The 14,940-nt window shown below is 45.8% G+C and overlaps 1 protein-coding gene across 2 annotated transcripts in view; it reads right to left on the bottom strand.

The window, feature by feature from the left end:
• Kcnn3 (potassium calcium-activated channel subfamily N member 3) overlaps positions 1–14,940 on the bottom strand; it is a 160,920-nt gene that overhangs the window by 98,181 nt on the left and 47,799 nt on the right. The gene's annotated exons all lie outside the window — the stretch shown is intronic.

Below are 14,940 nucleotides of genomic sequence, written 5' to 3'. Positions count from 1 at the left end.
ACTTGTTGTGACCCTGGGACTCTGTTCAGGAAGTTCCTTCCTGTGCCTATTAGTTCAAGTGTCTCTCCTACTCTGTCCTGCAGTAGTTTCAGAGATTCAGGTTTAATGTTAAGGTCTTTAATCCATTTTGAGTTGATGTTGGTGCATGGTGATAGGCTGGGGTCCACTTTTAGTTTTCTGCATGTGGCTGCCCAGTTTTCCCAGCACCAGCGGTTGAAGAGGCTGTGTTTCTTCCATTGTATGTCTTTGGCTCCTTTGTCGAATATCAGCTGGCTGTAGGCCTGTGGATTTATATCTGGATCTTCTATTCTGTTCCATTGGTCTTCGGGTCTGTTTTTGTGCCAGTACCATGCTGTCTTTGTGATTATAGCTCTGTAGTAGAGTTTGAAGTTCGGCATGGATAGCCCTCCCATATTGTCTTTATCCCCTAGAATTGTTTTGGCTATTCTAGGTCTTTTGTTGTTCCATATAAATTTTTGGACTGTTTTCTGTATTTCAGTGATGTACGTCATTGGGATTTTAATAGGAATTGCATTGAATTTGTATATTAATTTTGGAAGTATCACCATCTTTACTATATTAAGTCGGCCTATCCAGGAGCATGGGAGGTCTTTCCATTTCCTAGTGTCTTCTGCAATTTCTTTCTTTAACTTTTTATAGTTCTCATTAAATAGTTCTTTTACATCTTTGGTTAGGTTAATTCCTAAATATTTTATTTTTTGGGAGGTTATTGTGAATGGGGTTGCTCCCTTTATTTCCCTCTCTTCCTGTGCGTTATCAGTGTATAGGAAGGCAACTGATTTTTGTGGGTTTATTTTGTATCCTGCTATTTTGCCGAAGTGACTTATGATTTCTAAAAGTTTGGGGATGGAGTTTTTGGGATCGTGGAGGTATAGTATCATGTCGTCTGCAAAAAGGGATAGTTTCACTTCTTCTTTCCCTATGCGGATCCCTTTAATGTCTTTTTCTTGCCTTATTGCCCTGGCTAAGGGTTCTAGGACTATGTTGAAGAGGAGTGGAGACAGTGGACATCCTTGCCTTGTTCCTGTTTTTAGGAGGATTGGTTGTAGCTTTTCCCCATTAAGTATAATATTGGCTATTGGTCTGTCATAAATGGCTTTTATTGTTTTTAGAAATGTTCCTTCTATTCCTATTTTCTCCAGAGCTTTTAGCATGAATGAATGTTGAATTTTATCAAAGGCCTTTTCTGCATCTGTGGCGATAATCATGTGATTCTTGACCTTGGCTCTGTTGATATGCTGGATTACATTTATTGACTTACGTATGTTAAACCATCCCTGTGTCTCTGGGATGAAGCCTACCTGATCATAGTGTATTATTTTTTTTATGTGTTTCTGGATTCTGTTAGCTAGAATCTTGTTAAGGATCTTTGCATCTGTGTTCATCAAGGAGATTGGCCTGTAATTCTCCTTTTTGGTTGGGTCTTTGCCTGGTTTGGGGATGAGTGTGATATTGGCTTCGTAGAATGAGTTTGGGATAGCTCCCTCCTTCTCTGTTTCTCTGAAGAGCTTGAGGAGTATGGGTATTAGTTCTTCTTTAAAGGTCTTATAGAATTCTGCTGTGAATCCATCTGGTCCTGGGCTTTTTTTTGTTGGAAGACTTTTGATAGCTTCCTGTATCTCATTATAGGATATTGGCTTATTTAATTGGTTAACTTCTTCTTTGCTCAGTTTGGGTAACTTGTATTTCTCTAAAAATGCATCCATTTCCGCCAGATTTTCTTCCTTTAGAGAGTATAGCTTTTGAAAGTAGTCTGTTAGAATTGTTTGGATATCTTGGGTACGTGTTGTGATGTTTCCCGTGGCATCCCTAATCCTATTAATATGGGTTTCCTCTCTTCTTTTTTTAATTAATCTTGCCAACGGGCCATCAATTTTGTTTATTTTTTCAAAGAACCAGCTTTTTGTTTGGTTTATTTTGGTTATGGTTTTCTGATTTTCTAATTGGTTAATCTCTGCTCTCAATTTGGTTATCTGGCTTCGTCTAGTAGCTTTAGGTCCCATTTTTTCTTGTTTTTCTAGCTGTTTTAGTTGCAACATGAGATTATTTACTTGGTCTGTCTCCATTCTCTTGATGTGGGCACTGAGGGCAATAAATTTGCCCCTCAGGACTGCTTTTGCTGTGTCCCACAAGTTTCTTTGTGAGGTGTTTTCATTTTCATTGAGTTCTAGGAAATGCTTTATTTCTTCTCTGATCTCTTCTGTTACCCAGGCCTTGTTAAGGAGTGTGCTGTTCAATTTCCATGTATTAGAGAAATTTCTGCGGTATGCTTTGTTATTGAGAGCTAGCTTGATTCCACTGTGGTCAGATAGGATACAGGGGATTATGTCGATCCCTTTGTATTTGCTTAAGTTCCTTGAATGAACTATGATATGGTCTATTTTGGAGAAAGTTCCATGAGCTGCTGAGAAGAATGTGTACTGTGTTGTTTTAGGGTGAAATACTCGGTAGATGTCAGTTAATTCCGCTTGAAGTATGGCCTCACTTAATTCGGTAGCTTCTTTGCCAATCCTCTGGTTGGTAGACCTGTCCTTTGGTGAGAGTGGCGTGTTAAAGTCTCCTAGTATTATCGTATTGGGATCTATTTTATTCTGTAAGTTTGAGAGCATTTGTTTAACATATCTGGGTGCACCGATATTTGGGGCATATAAGTTGATGATGGTTATATCCTCCTCTTGGATTGTTCCCTTTATTAATATGTAATGTCCGTCCTTGTCTTTCTGTACTGATTTTAATGAAAAGTTTATTTTGTCAGATATCAGGATAGCTACACCTGCTTTCTTATTGGGGGAATTTGATTGGTAGATCCTTTTCCACCCCTTCACTCTGAGTTTGTTTGTATGTTTGGCTGAGAGGTGGGTCTCCTGAAGGCAACAGATGGATGGGTCTTGTTTTCTGATCCAGTCCTCAGTTCGTTTTCTTTTAATTGGCGAATTCAGCCCATTTATATTAAGAGAAAGTATAGAGAGATGCATTGTTGTCCCTGCCATTCCGTTTTCCTAAGTTTTTCTTCTTTCCTTTCCTCCTGTGCTTGCTCAGTTAGACTTTGAGTAATGCCTGTTTGGGGCAGGTCCCAGTTCCTGGTTGCTTTCTTCAGGTTGTGTCCCCCCTCTTAGAATTCTTTGTAATGCTGGCTTAATGTTTATGTATTCATTTAGTTTTTCTTTGCTATTAAAAGTTTTCAGTTCTCCATCGAATGTGAATGCTAGCTTTGCCGGGTATATCAGTCTGGGTTGGCAGTTATTGGCTCTCAGGGCTCGTATGGTGCTTTCCCAGGCTTTTCTTGCATTCATTGTTTGTGTGGAGAGATCTGCAGTGATTCTAATTTTTTTCCCGTTGTAGTATAGCTCCTTCTTCATTTTTGCTGCATGCAGGATTGTTTCCTTATTATTCAGATCCATCATTGTTACTATTATGTGCCTAGAAGTGTTTCTCCTGGGATCTTGCTTGTTGGGTGTTCGATAAGCTTTTGTGATGTAGTTAAGATGGTCGTTTTTGAGGTGGGGAAAATTTTCATTGACTATCTTGTTAAATAGGTGTTGCATTCCCTTGCTCTGGAATTCCTCACCTTCGTCCACTCCGATTATGCGAAGGTTAAATTTTTTAGCATTATCTGCTTGCTCTTGAATTTCCCTTTGGTTTAATTTGAGTGATTTTTCCATATCTGTCACTTTTTGGTCCAGTTGGTGTATTCTGTCTTCTGTATCTGACACTCTACCTTCCATTTCATTCACTCTGTTGACCGTGGCTTCTATTGTGGTTTGCATGATGGAAATGGATCCCTTTATGGATTCAATGTTGGTTCTCAGAGTACTGATCTCACCTCTCAATGAGGTGATATCAGTATGCATTACCTCTAATTTGGCGTTTATCTCACTTCTTACTGAGGTTTGTGCAGCTTCTATTTTTGCATCCAATTTTTGTTTGATATCCTGTATATCTTTTGATAGTTCATCCTTGTGCTCTTTCAATTTCTGATCCATTTCTCGCTTTATTTCTTGAGTCATTGCCTCCAGCAACCCTTGGATGTAGTTTTTGTCTTCCATTCCTGCTTTGCTCCCACTGGGGCTCTCCCCTGCGTGGCTGCTGGCTTTTGAGGTGAGCTTGCTGTCCTGGGTAGTGGTAAACCTTGTGATTTTTCTCTGTGATTTTCGCATGGGGGTTCAGGAGACTGCTCTTCAATCTTGTTTTGGTGTGTCTGTCTTTGCTTGGTTGCTGATTCTCTATTGGTAGAGAGAGTCTGTGTCTGATCTGGATTCTGTTGGGAGCCTATTTCCAGCTGCTATTCACTTAGGATTCTCAGCTCTCTGCTGTAGCAATTCCCGCCTTTGGAAGGGTTGAGCAGCCTAGACTGCTTGTGTTTGCTCCTGCGGGTGCTCTTGGGAAGATCAGATGCTCTGGATGCACTCTCCCAAATACTGGAGTCTGCTATGGGCTCCTGATGTGTTTTTGTTTGTTTTGGGCTGGTTGTGGGCTTGAACTCTAGGTTTGGGTGCTGTCCCTCAGCTCTTCAGCTCAGGGCTGGCACCCTACCATTTGAGCCACAGCCCCACTTCTGACCCTTTTTGCTTTGTTCAGGCGCCGGTCCCCTGGCCTGGTTCCGGCCCCAGCCTGGAGCGCGCTCGTTAGGCCTGTGCTAATGTGTATACCACCTTGGTTATGCAGCCTGGAGGACACAGTTCAAATTTCTTCTACTGTTGGTAGTCTTGACCCAGGGGCACTGTTCCTGGCTTGAGCATTTAAGCTCCCTTCCCGGGGCGCTCTTGCTCTGGCCTGGCCAGCAGAGTGTGCTCCACCGGCTGGTGGGGCTCTCGAACAGTTCCCAGTTTTAGTGGGTCCTGTGGTCCGGGTGTTGGGGTAGGGAGTCTAGGTCAGGGTCTGGGGATTCCCTCCAGCTCTGGTCTCCCTTGATGGATTCCCTGTCCCCTGATGGGTACTCACCCTGTAGGTCGTCAGTTGTTGTTGCAGTCCGTCAGTTGTTGCAGTCCGAGTTCAGTTGGGGTGGTTGCGGGCTGGGTTGGGCGGCCCCCCGCCGGGTCGTTGCGATCGCGACAGGTCCCTTTGTGGCGCTGCTGGTGCCGGGAGGCTTTGGCGGGATGGAGCCTCTCCGCTCCGGTGGAGAGTGATGGGTGGGGTGGGATCCTCCTGGAGACTCCCGGCTGGTAGGTTTCTCTGTTCCTGGCGATCCGCTGTTCTGCAATCCGGTACCTGGTGATCTGCAAGCAGCCCCCTGTGTCTCTGTGGCTCCGGCAGCCCCTGCCGGGCCGGCTGGCCGGCGGCTTGGCGCACTGCCGCGCGGCCAGTAAAGGTTGGGGGAGGGGTCTTCGCTCTTCTCTGTTCTGAAATTCTTCTTTTCCTCTCTTTCTTTTTTTGTTATTTTCCACCTCTGGTTTTTCTCTGAGTGTTCGTCTTTTTGTTGTTGTCGGTCTCTTGGGGAGATTAAAGGTTGGAACTCGAACTCTCTTTTTGGTTGGAGAGAGCTGTGGCGTTTCCCTACTGCCCCGTCGCCATCTTGAGAACTCTCCCCCTGGCTGGTTTTGAACGGTGATCCTCAGATCTCAGCCTCCTGAATAGCTAGGATTACAAGTGTGAGCCACTGGTACCCAGCTTGATTTGTGCACGTTTGATTTTTTTTTTCTTTCTCAGTTCCTCCTGTCTCCAATCTAACAACAAAAAGTTAAATGTCTCAGGTTCAATCTCAATGGCTAGGACCAAGCTCATCAGGTGTGGGAGGGACAAGAAGTGGAGAGGGCCCCAAATTTGCACTACTAAGTGAGCAGCCCAATGAGTGGGATGCTAAAAGACCTGGATGGACCACAAGAAAGCTGAAAGGAACATTGGGGAGAGTGAGCAGCAGGAGTAAGTGGAAGGTGTAACTCCCCCCCTGAAGATCTCATTGTGCATGCAGGGATGGGAGAATGGAGGCAGGGGAGGGAGCAGCTTCATGAGGAAGACAGGAGTTTGAGCACGCATCCTATTCAGGATGAACTAACAGGCTGCTGTGGAAGCCAAAAGGCCCTGGTTATCTTTGGATATGGTAAGAGAATGACAAGCAGGTAGGTGGCCTCTGTACCAGCCAAGTTGCAGTTGTATAGGCATCAGTGTGGTACCCATACCACATCAGTGTGTTATTCCTATGTAGTGGCACGGTTGGGATGGAAACAGGACTACTAACCACACCAGATAAGTTGGGGGGGGGGGGAGCATGTTTTGTCTGAGAGAAACAAGCCACTGAGAAGTCCGGATCCAACTCAAGATCTTGGGAATGAGACTATAGACAACTCATTGTCAGAGCTATGCGCAAGTGAGCCAAGTGAGCCCAAGAACCTGAGTTCAAGTCCCCAGCACACACACACACACACACACTAGCCAGAAGGAGGAGGGATGATGAGATAATGAGTGGAGACCTTAGGATGCTGCTGAGCCCTGCCTTTCCAGTACTAAAGGCAGCCAACAGTACAATACCTGACAGGCAGCCCAGATTCAGCCCAAGCAGAGGAAGTGGCTTGGGGCAGAGATAGGTTTAAGTCAGAGGGCCAAGGTCCTAGCAAGGACACTGTAGCTCTAGGCAAGCCGATGCTAGGCACAAGAACTAGGAACCAGCCCCTGTGAGGGAAGGGATAGAAGAAAGAACAAGGCTGGTATGGGGTCCAGCCAGCAAAGTATCACTTTACTAGATTCCTACCCAGTAGGAAGCTAGAATACCATTAGTGGCACAATGCAATGACAGTTTTGTGGAAGGTTCTAAACACTAAAAGTTCAGCAGTAGCCAGGTATTGGTGGCTCACAACTATAATCCTAGCTACTCAGGAGGCTGAGATCTGAAGATCAAAGTTTGAAGCTAGCCTGGCAAGAAAAGTTTGTACAACTCTTATTTCTAATTAAACTGCTGAAAATCTGGAAGTGGAGCTGTGACTCAATTGGCAGAGTGCTAGCCTTGAGCAAAAAAGCTCAGAGACAGTACCCAGGCCCTCAGTTCAAGCTGCAGAATCAGCACAAAAACTAAGTAAATAAATGAAATTCTGCAGTGTTTATCAATTTTCCAAACCCTCCAAGAATCAATTACCATTATCCTAGTTTTAGAATCAATGGGCTCCTCCTATATACAATACCCCTTACTAAGCACCATAAACTAAGAGAAGACTGTTTTCACTGAGCTTAGAATCACTTCTAAGTATTTCTCAATTTGGAGTGTGTATGAAGTCCCAATAGTACTGCCAAACATACATTCCCAGGCAGTAGGGTTCAGTGGTTCATGGGGAGCCACACATTCCAGTGAGGCTGGCCCCCACCATGGATTGAGAATTTCCACCATGGAAGGAAATGACCATCACCAAAAAATGGTGTAGTGGCACATGCCTATAATCTCAGCAAAGCTAAGTCAGGAGGATGGTGAGTTCCAGGCCAACCTGGGCTACCTATGAAGACGCTGTCTCAAAACAAACACAAATGAATAAAAAAAAACAATAACAACAATATAAAATAGGATGAATTAACTCTGAAAAAGTCATAGACATGCACATCCATCATACTCAGAGAATAGAATATTCTATTAAGTGAACTTGTTCCCAGTGACTGGAGAAGTGGGATTTTGTATTCATGAAGGAAGCTGAAATTAGGTGCTGAAGAAGGACTTTGGTCACATATTTTAATTATCTTAAAAGCTTTAAGATGGCTGACCAGTTTTGTTTGTAAGAGATTTGAGAGGAGTCACCTCTACACTTTAAGATCTGGAAGCCAAAGAACTGTCTTTTTGATTGTTTACTAGTTCAAATTTGAGGCTATGTTGTGGGGATGGTCAGTTTCTGGGAAGAGCTGCCAGGCTTTTAAAAGTAGAAACAATAGTGTTCCCTGAACCCCCCGGGTGGGAGGGCTGAATACACACTGTCCATCACTTCCTCCAGCTACTTACTCTTCCTAAGTTTTTCTCTGCTTGTCTCTGACCCTCCCTCCAGTATAGAAGCCTCGGTACAATCCCTAGAGATCATCTGACTCAATCTGCCCCGTTAACAGGCAATAAAATGGAAGTTGAGCTGGAGTTAGTTTGTCCAAGTTTATGGAGTGATCAGTGCTCCAAGACAGTTGGGGACAGAGACCTCTGGTCCCATGTAAAAGTGGCAGAGACTCACTGGGGTGGAAATCCTTAGTTGGAAGGCAGTGGGGGAGGACCTTTCATTTAGTCACCTGCCATACTGGGTAGTGATGTCCTACATCACTGAACAGCACTGGAAGTTTCTTTTTGAGCAGCATGCCTGTGGCATGCTCACTTCCTATAGCCCAGGGCAAGGACAAGTATATGGTTTCCAAGGCAACACTTATCTAGGTAGATTCAGCCTTCCAGTCCCTCAGCTAGCAAGAGAGGAAGAATGGGAGGAGAGGAGACACCTTCCCAATCACAGACATGACTCTTCCCAAACCAGGGTCTCCTGGTGCCCAGCCAAGATCAAAGACAGAAAACACCCACACCATCCTGGACTCCTAGAGTCAAGGAAGCTGCTGGAAGACTTGGCAAGAGGCACTGGCTTATAAGTCAGTTGAGCCTAGCCAGCTGACTGGGAAAGTCTGGGACTGTTCCTCTCTACCAGGGCAAGTCTCGACATGCCCAGAGCAGGATTTTCACACCTGTTAACACACAGCACACACACACACACACACACACACACACACAGCACACACAGTGTCAGGAAGCCGCATGATACAGGATGATATTTCCAAATGACAAAACTGAAAGTCAATACAGACAGTGGAGAATTGAGCCTGGCGCCCCACCCACATGGCAGCTGTAGGGCCTGGGTAGGAGCACTTCACACCTATGGAAAGGCACAGCAGGCAGGAAAGCCCTCGGACAGGAAGAAAGGGTTAACCCCTAGTGTTTAAATATTTAGCAAATAAAACCAGGATGTCACATAGAGACTGCCAGGGCTGGTGAGGTAACCATGGCAATCCCTGGCCAGTAGCAGATCTGAGTGAACAGGTGCTGGGGTGGGGAGGGATGACAAGAGGGAGAGAAGGAGGGCCAGAGTGAGCAAGGCCAACTCACAGGGCAGCCTGCTAAGACCCTCAACTCTTAGCATGGGCCCGAAGCCAGCACTGGGGGGGCTTCAGGTCAGCCTCTTGTCTTTTTGTAGTTCAGTTTTCTCTATCAGAAGGGGGACTTCATCTTTCCTCTAGGTTCATTCATTCACAGCCAGGAGGCTGGGGGACTGACATAAACTAGCTTTTACAATCCACATCAGACATGCAGTGACAAGGGAAGAGCCAAGGCTGTTTCATTCTAGGGACCTTGCTCAGTGAGCGGGGTAGTCAGAAAGTTCCTAGAGGAAGAATTACCTGAGTTTGAACCTAAAAGTCAAGCAGATGAAGTCAGCAGGCAGGTCTGAGAAAACAGATTACTGAGTATGGACAAGATGTGGTGAAAACCATCACCAGTCAAGCAGTTGACAATGGAACCTCAGTCCTTACACAATAGACTTCCTAGGTCTCATGCTCCAACTGCTAGGGCCAAATTGTGGATGTGGTTTCTCTCCCTGCCCTCTTGCCAACCCCACCAGGCACAGGCCAGCTAAGTAGGAAGGAAGAGCCAGGAAGAGCAGCACTGCAATGAGCCCCCTAAAATATGACCCTCCTTTCCAATGTTCCACATGCGCTGAGATCCATCCATTGGAACAGGAGATGGGCATAAACACGGCCAAGAAGGCTACCGTGCAGAATGTCTTTGTCAAGCTTGGCACCTCTTTAGGACTAGAACCACCCAAGCTCATTCCTACTCTTGGTTCAACATGCCTGGTTAAGAAACTAATGTCCAAGCTCAGGAGCTCAATGAAAGCAATTCAAATCCTATTCAGAAATGCCCTTAGGAAATTCCCAGGTGTCTCTGCAAGATGGAGAACACTGACCCTCATGGAAGTTGGGAAGCTTTCATCTTCCCTAAAAAAACAGACACAGCTTCCTCCCTTTCTCCCTCAACTCTCCTGAAATGTCTGCCTCCAGTGTACAAAGTCTCTGCTCCTGGTGGTCACAGGACCCAGCATCGTCTATCTCCCTGGGAAACAGACCTGGCCCTTCTAGGAGAAAAGCACCACTCCCTCCTCGAGCCATACAGCATCCCAATAACTACCCACACTTCCTTGATGGTGCTTCTGACCCTAGGCTACCATTGATCAACACTTAAGACAGCAGGCTCCAAAGGCAGGAGTTGAATCTGAATTATTTCTGGATTCTCCAATGTTGACACAGGAAGTCCTGCCATAAATGATTGTGGAATGAATAAATTATACTATAAATTTATGAATATTTATTTACTTATTTATAGGGTAAAGTTGCGAATTTAGAGAAGTCAATATAGCGCTCCCCTGTTTGACCTGTCTGTCAGCATCACTCTCATTCCAGTAAGTCAGGATGTGACTTGAGCCCATTTTTTTCCATAGGGAGAAGGGAAAGAGAGGCCTGGAATAACACTCAGCCTAAACTGTTAGCTTGTGCTCTGACACAAAAAATGCCAGAAAATTAGCAGTGGGACCCATTTTAGTGATGGGACCTCAAAGTTTCCAAGCCAGTGACTCCTGCACTGCAGATGCCCATGTTCCAGTGACAGCCTATGACATCCACCCAGGAGAATGCTCAGCTCTCTGTGACAGTCATGCCACAGCAGGTGAGTCTTTTATAATGTGAACCGTCTCGTGACTATAATTGATATCCTATAATTTCAAATAATTTTTCTGTCCACAGAAAACTCTATTGGAACCTAATTATAAAAATCCACTTCTATATACCTAACAAATGAAAAGTCTTCCCCCACCTTTTCTTTTTGGCCTCTTGTGTTTCAAATTCATAAAAATTAAAGGCTTGTATCTTGTTACTATCTTCTGTTCCTGGAGATTTTTGCAAAGATTTGAAGAAGCCTCTTGAGGCTGGTGTTAGATCTTGGGAAGATCAACACTCCTGGACAAAAATGGATGCATTCCACTCCATTAATTTGGTTGACATATTTTACTTTGAATATGTCCAATAACTACCAGTTGTATTTGATTATCTCTGAACTTTCCATCCTGGCACTAGATGATGTAAAATCTCCCACCGCCTATGTCCCCCGGGCCATGAGACAGGTGTCTGTTCCCTTGGGTACTCCATCCCCTCTCTCTGGGACCAGAACTGGCCCTTGGTTATCTCCAATCTCTCTAACTGGAAATCCATAGACATGTGTGGTCTCTTCAGTCTACAAAGACTGTCCAGCCATGCTGACCTCTCTTAGCACCACAATTCCCCAGGCAGCCTCTGTTATTCTCCCTGACAACCAAATCACTAGAAGAGTGGTCTATGTTTATTATCATTGTCACCCCTCTCATTAGGCTCCGCTTTCCCCTACATTATCATTCATAGAGACTAACCTGACAGTGTCCCCCCCACCCCCACCCTAAGGCATAACTGATGAAAGCCTGCTTCCCTCCAACCTGGGTCTCCTGTGACTTTCCCAACTGTTTCTTCTCAGGGAGCGTCTTCCTCAACTCACTTCCCACTTGTTGAGGTCCCTCCAGGAATCTGTCCTCTGCCTTCTCTTCTCTTGCCTCTCTGCTCCCTGCTCATCCAGCTTCTCCAGTGGGTCCTGATCGCTATCCTGGAGGCATCTAGATGCCACTCCAAGCCTCTAATTCTAGGTACCTAGAACTAAACTCATTACCAATCTGCACCTTGACCTCTTCTGTGCTTTCAATCTAAATGAATGGCATCGCTGGGTACCAAGTTACCCAAACAATTGAGAGAGTCTTCTTTTTCCCTGCAGAAAATTTCTTCTTCCTAATTGGTGACCAAGTCTGTCAATTCCACCTGTTCAATGTCTCTCCAGTGTGTTTTTGTATTGAACCAGAGACATGCCAAGGACATCAACAACATGAGCCTGTTAGCTTGAATTGCTGATGACCACCAAATGCAAAAATGATAGATTCTCCAAGAGAAAGCATAATTCCTAGTCAACGTTTTTATTTTAAAAACTGCATTGGTTTTTGTGCCTGAGCCTGTGAAATGTCTGCTCCAAAACACCACGAGGAGCCTGGGAATGATGGGGGACCATCTTCACACAGAACACATAACCCCAGAGGAATCACAAGTGCCTTTGTTCCCTGCTCCGGAGGCAGGACTGGGGCTGAGAGCGAGATCAGCTCCAAGAAGATGAAGAAGGCTCTCCTTTTAGAAGAAAAGATTTTCTAAGTACTTAACACTTCTGTTGGTGGGAGAGAAGTCAGATCCCTGTCACAACAGCACACCCAGAACCTAATAGGGTCCAGCTCTGGATGAGTACTGGGGTTGTCATGTGCCCTTCTAAGATTCAGGTGTTGGGCTGGGAAGGTGGCTCAGTGGTAGAGTGCTTGCCTTGCATGCATGAGGCCCTGGGTTTGATTCCTTAGAACAACATAAGCAGAAAAAGCTGGGAGTGGTGCTGTGGCTGAAGTGGTAGAGACTAGCCTTGAGCTGCAGAGCCAAACGTCAGTGCCCAGGCCCAGAGTTCAGGTCTCACAACCGACAAAAAAAAAAAAAAAAGATTTAGGTGTTGCCAGTGTGACAGGATGTAGGAGATAAAGAGGTAAATGGGCCATGGGAGTTCCTTGTTAATAGAATTAAGATTCTTAAGGAAGAGGCTTCATGCTATGGTCCGTCTTCTCGTCCTTTACCTTCCATCTTGTGAGGACTCACATGCCTCTTCTCTGGAGGACACACAGAAAGGCAACCATCCCAGAAGCAAAAGCCCTTGCTAGACACTGACGCTGCTGGCATCTTCATCTTGGACTTCCAGCCTCCAAAGAGAAGTATATTACTATGCTTTGTAAATTACTCAGACTCAGGCATCTTGTTATAAAAGCACAAACAGACTCAGAGAATTAGGGAACAAGCCAGGCCCCTCCGAGAACTTCCCAATGGCTTTGAGTCACAGTATATTTGAAAGTTACCCAACAATGTTTCAGAATTATTCCTTCTTACAAATTTAAGCCATCCAAACTAATACCATCTTACAAGGTGCTTACCCTCACCCCACCTCGAAAGGGGTGCTAGAGCTAGAGGCCTTCAGATGAGTGTCAGGGGCAGAGGTGAAGGAGGTGAGGCTGTGGTCATCTGGTCCCCACTAAAATCTAGCCAAGTAACCAGAAACTGCTGTGGATGATGGGAGTGGGAAGCATATTCTTTTTTTTTTTTTTTTCCAGTTGTAGGGCCTGAACTCTGGGCCTGGGCACTGTCCCTCAGCTCTTCAGCTCAAGGCTAGCCTCTACCACTTGAGCCACAGCACCACTTCTGGATTTTTCTGCTTATGTAGTGTGGAGGAATCGAACACAGGGCCTCATGCATGCGTGGCAAGCACTCTACCACTGAGCCCCCTTCCCAGCCCGGGAAGCATATTCTTAATATAAGTCCCTGGAGTAAACCACGGGAAAAGAGGACTCTACTAAGTGATGACCTGCCAGCAACATGGTCCTTCCAGGAGGCCAGAGTGGAGGGCATTGCAGCTGGGCTGCATCAGGTCTAGGGCTGCAAGCCCTACAGCAGGAGCAGGGACTCTAGGAGAAGGGGAATACCTGGCTCTACCATTCTCAATGTCTAGAAAGACAAAGTGGAGCTTGGAATGGAGCTGAGGCTGGGAACTGCTCTTCTTCTCCCTGCCTCCCTACTCTCTCCCAAGCCTAGTTCCTGGATCAAACTGGCTTTTATGGGATTCTGCCTATTCTGTTTGGTCTCTGTGTCACCTTCTCACACAGGTCAGGTTGATCCCTAGCAATACAGCCTCCCTACAGATGAGGACTCCCAGAGGCTGAGTCCTACAGCTTGAGTCCTACAGCTGGCTCTAGGTGGGGTCTGAAGACTTCACTTATATCCTGGCTCTTTTCTGGGGCCTACTGGACAATGGTCTCAGTTAAGTCCAGCCGGCTTTGTTCAGTTCGAACTCCATGAAGGAAGCTATCTGATGGAGCCTAGCCTCTCAGCCCTCAAGCACCTGAGACTTCTAAGGCTAGAGATTCCAGTCTGCAATTAACGGCCCCTGATCACGGACAGACTGGACCCCTACCAAGCAACCCAGAGCCTCTGTGTCCTGTCCAGTCACAGCAGCTCTTGCCTCCAACCAGAAGCAGAATCCCTTTTAAGACCACAAGGCACCAACACAGCGTCTAGGCCAATGTACTGCCCCAAAGATCCTGAGAAACCGAGTTGTTGAATAGCATCTCACAGACTACTCTCCCAAATCATTTTCTGTCTTCATAAACAGCCCAGCAAAATTAGAATAAAGCCTCCAGGTTCCAGATGAAGAGCCCAAAACCTGGTAAGATCGTAGGACCCATGAAAGACACACCAAGAGACGAGGTCATGCTAAGACACAACTCCAGTTTTTCTGACTCCAAGTGCTGGTCTTTGTCAATCTTTTGACTGCTGTCCAGATGTGAATCGATCGTTGCTTCTCTGGCCAAAGAACTGGAGTGGTGTCCAGATTCACAAGCACATGAGCAAAAACATCTGGCTATTTTGGACCACTCTGGTCTACATTAAGCAGATCAGCCCAGAGGGCTGGGTGACAGGGACTCACTCTGTCATGAGAAGATGTCTTGGGTCTGCTTACTCATGTAGGCTCCTCCAAAGCCAGGTCAAACCATCCTCCCTACATCAGCCAAACTGGAGTGCACCCAGAAGCTTAGCCAATATTTCTTTGGGTGACAAGTCTCTCAGGGAAGCAAGAAACAGAGGCCTCCTCAGCCACATCAGACTTCTACTCTATCTAGACTGGTGTCCCAGTGTTAGAGTCCACACATTCAGAAGCACAGGCTCCTTACCCAGGAAGGGTGTTGGGAGTAGGGGAAGAAACAACTCCCCTCCTCAATGATTAAGCAGTGTCTGCTCTGAGGGCCTAGCTGAAGATAATGTCTCAGTTGTTCTAAAGCCACA

Source organism: Dipodomys spectabilis, unplaced genomic scaffold (genome assembly GCF_019054845.1).
Source record: "Dipodomys spectabilis isolate Male_0828 unplaced genomic scaffold, ASM1905484v1 ptg000069l, whole genome shotgun sequence".
Lineage (NCBI taxonomy): Eukaryota > Metazoa > Chordata > Mammalia > Rodentia > Heteromyidae > Dipodomys > Dipodomys spectabilis.
This window is presented reverse-complemented; position numbering and strand designations above follow the sequence as displayed.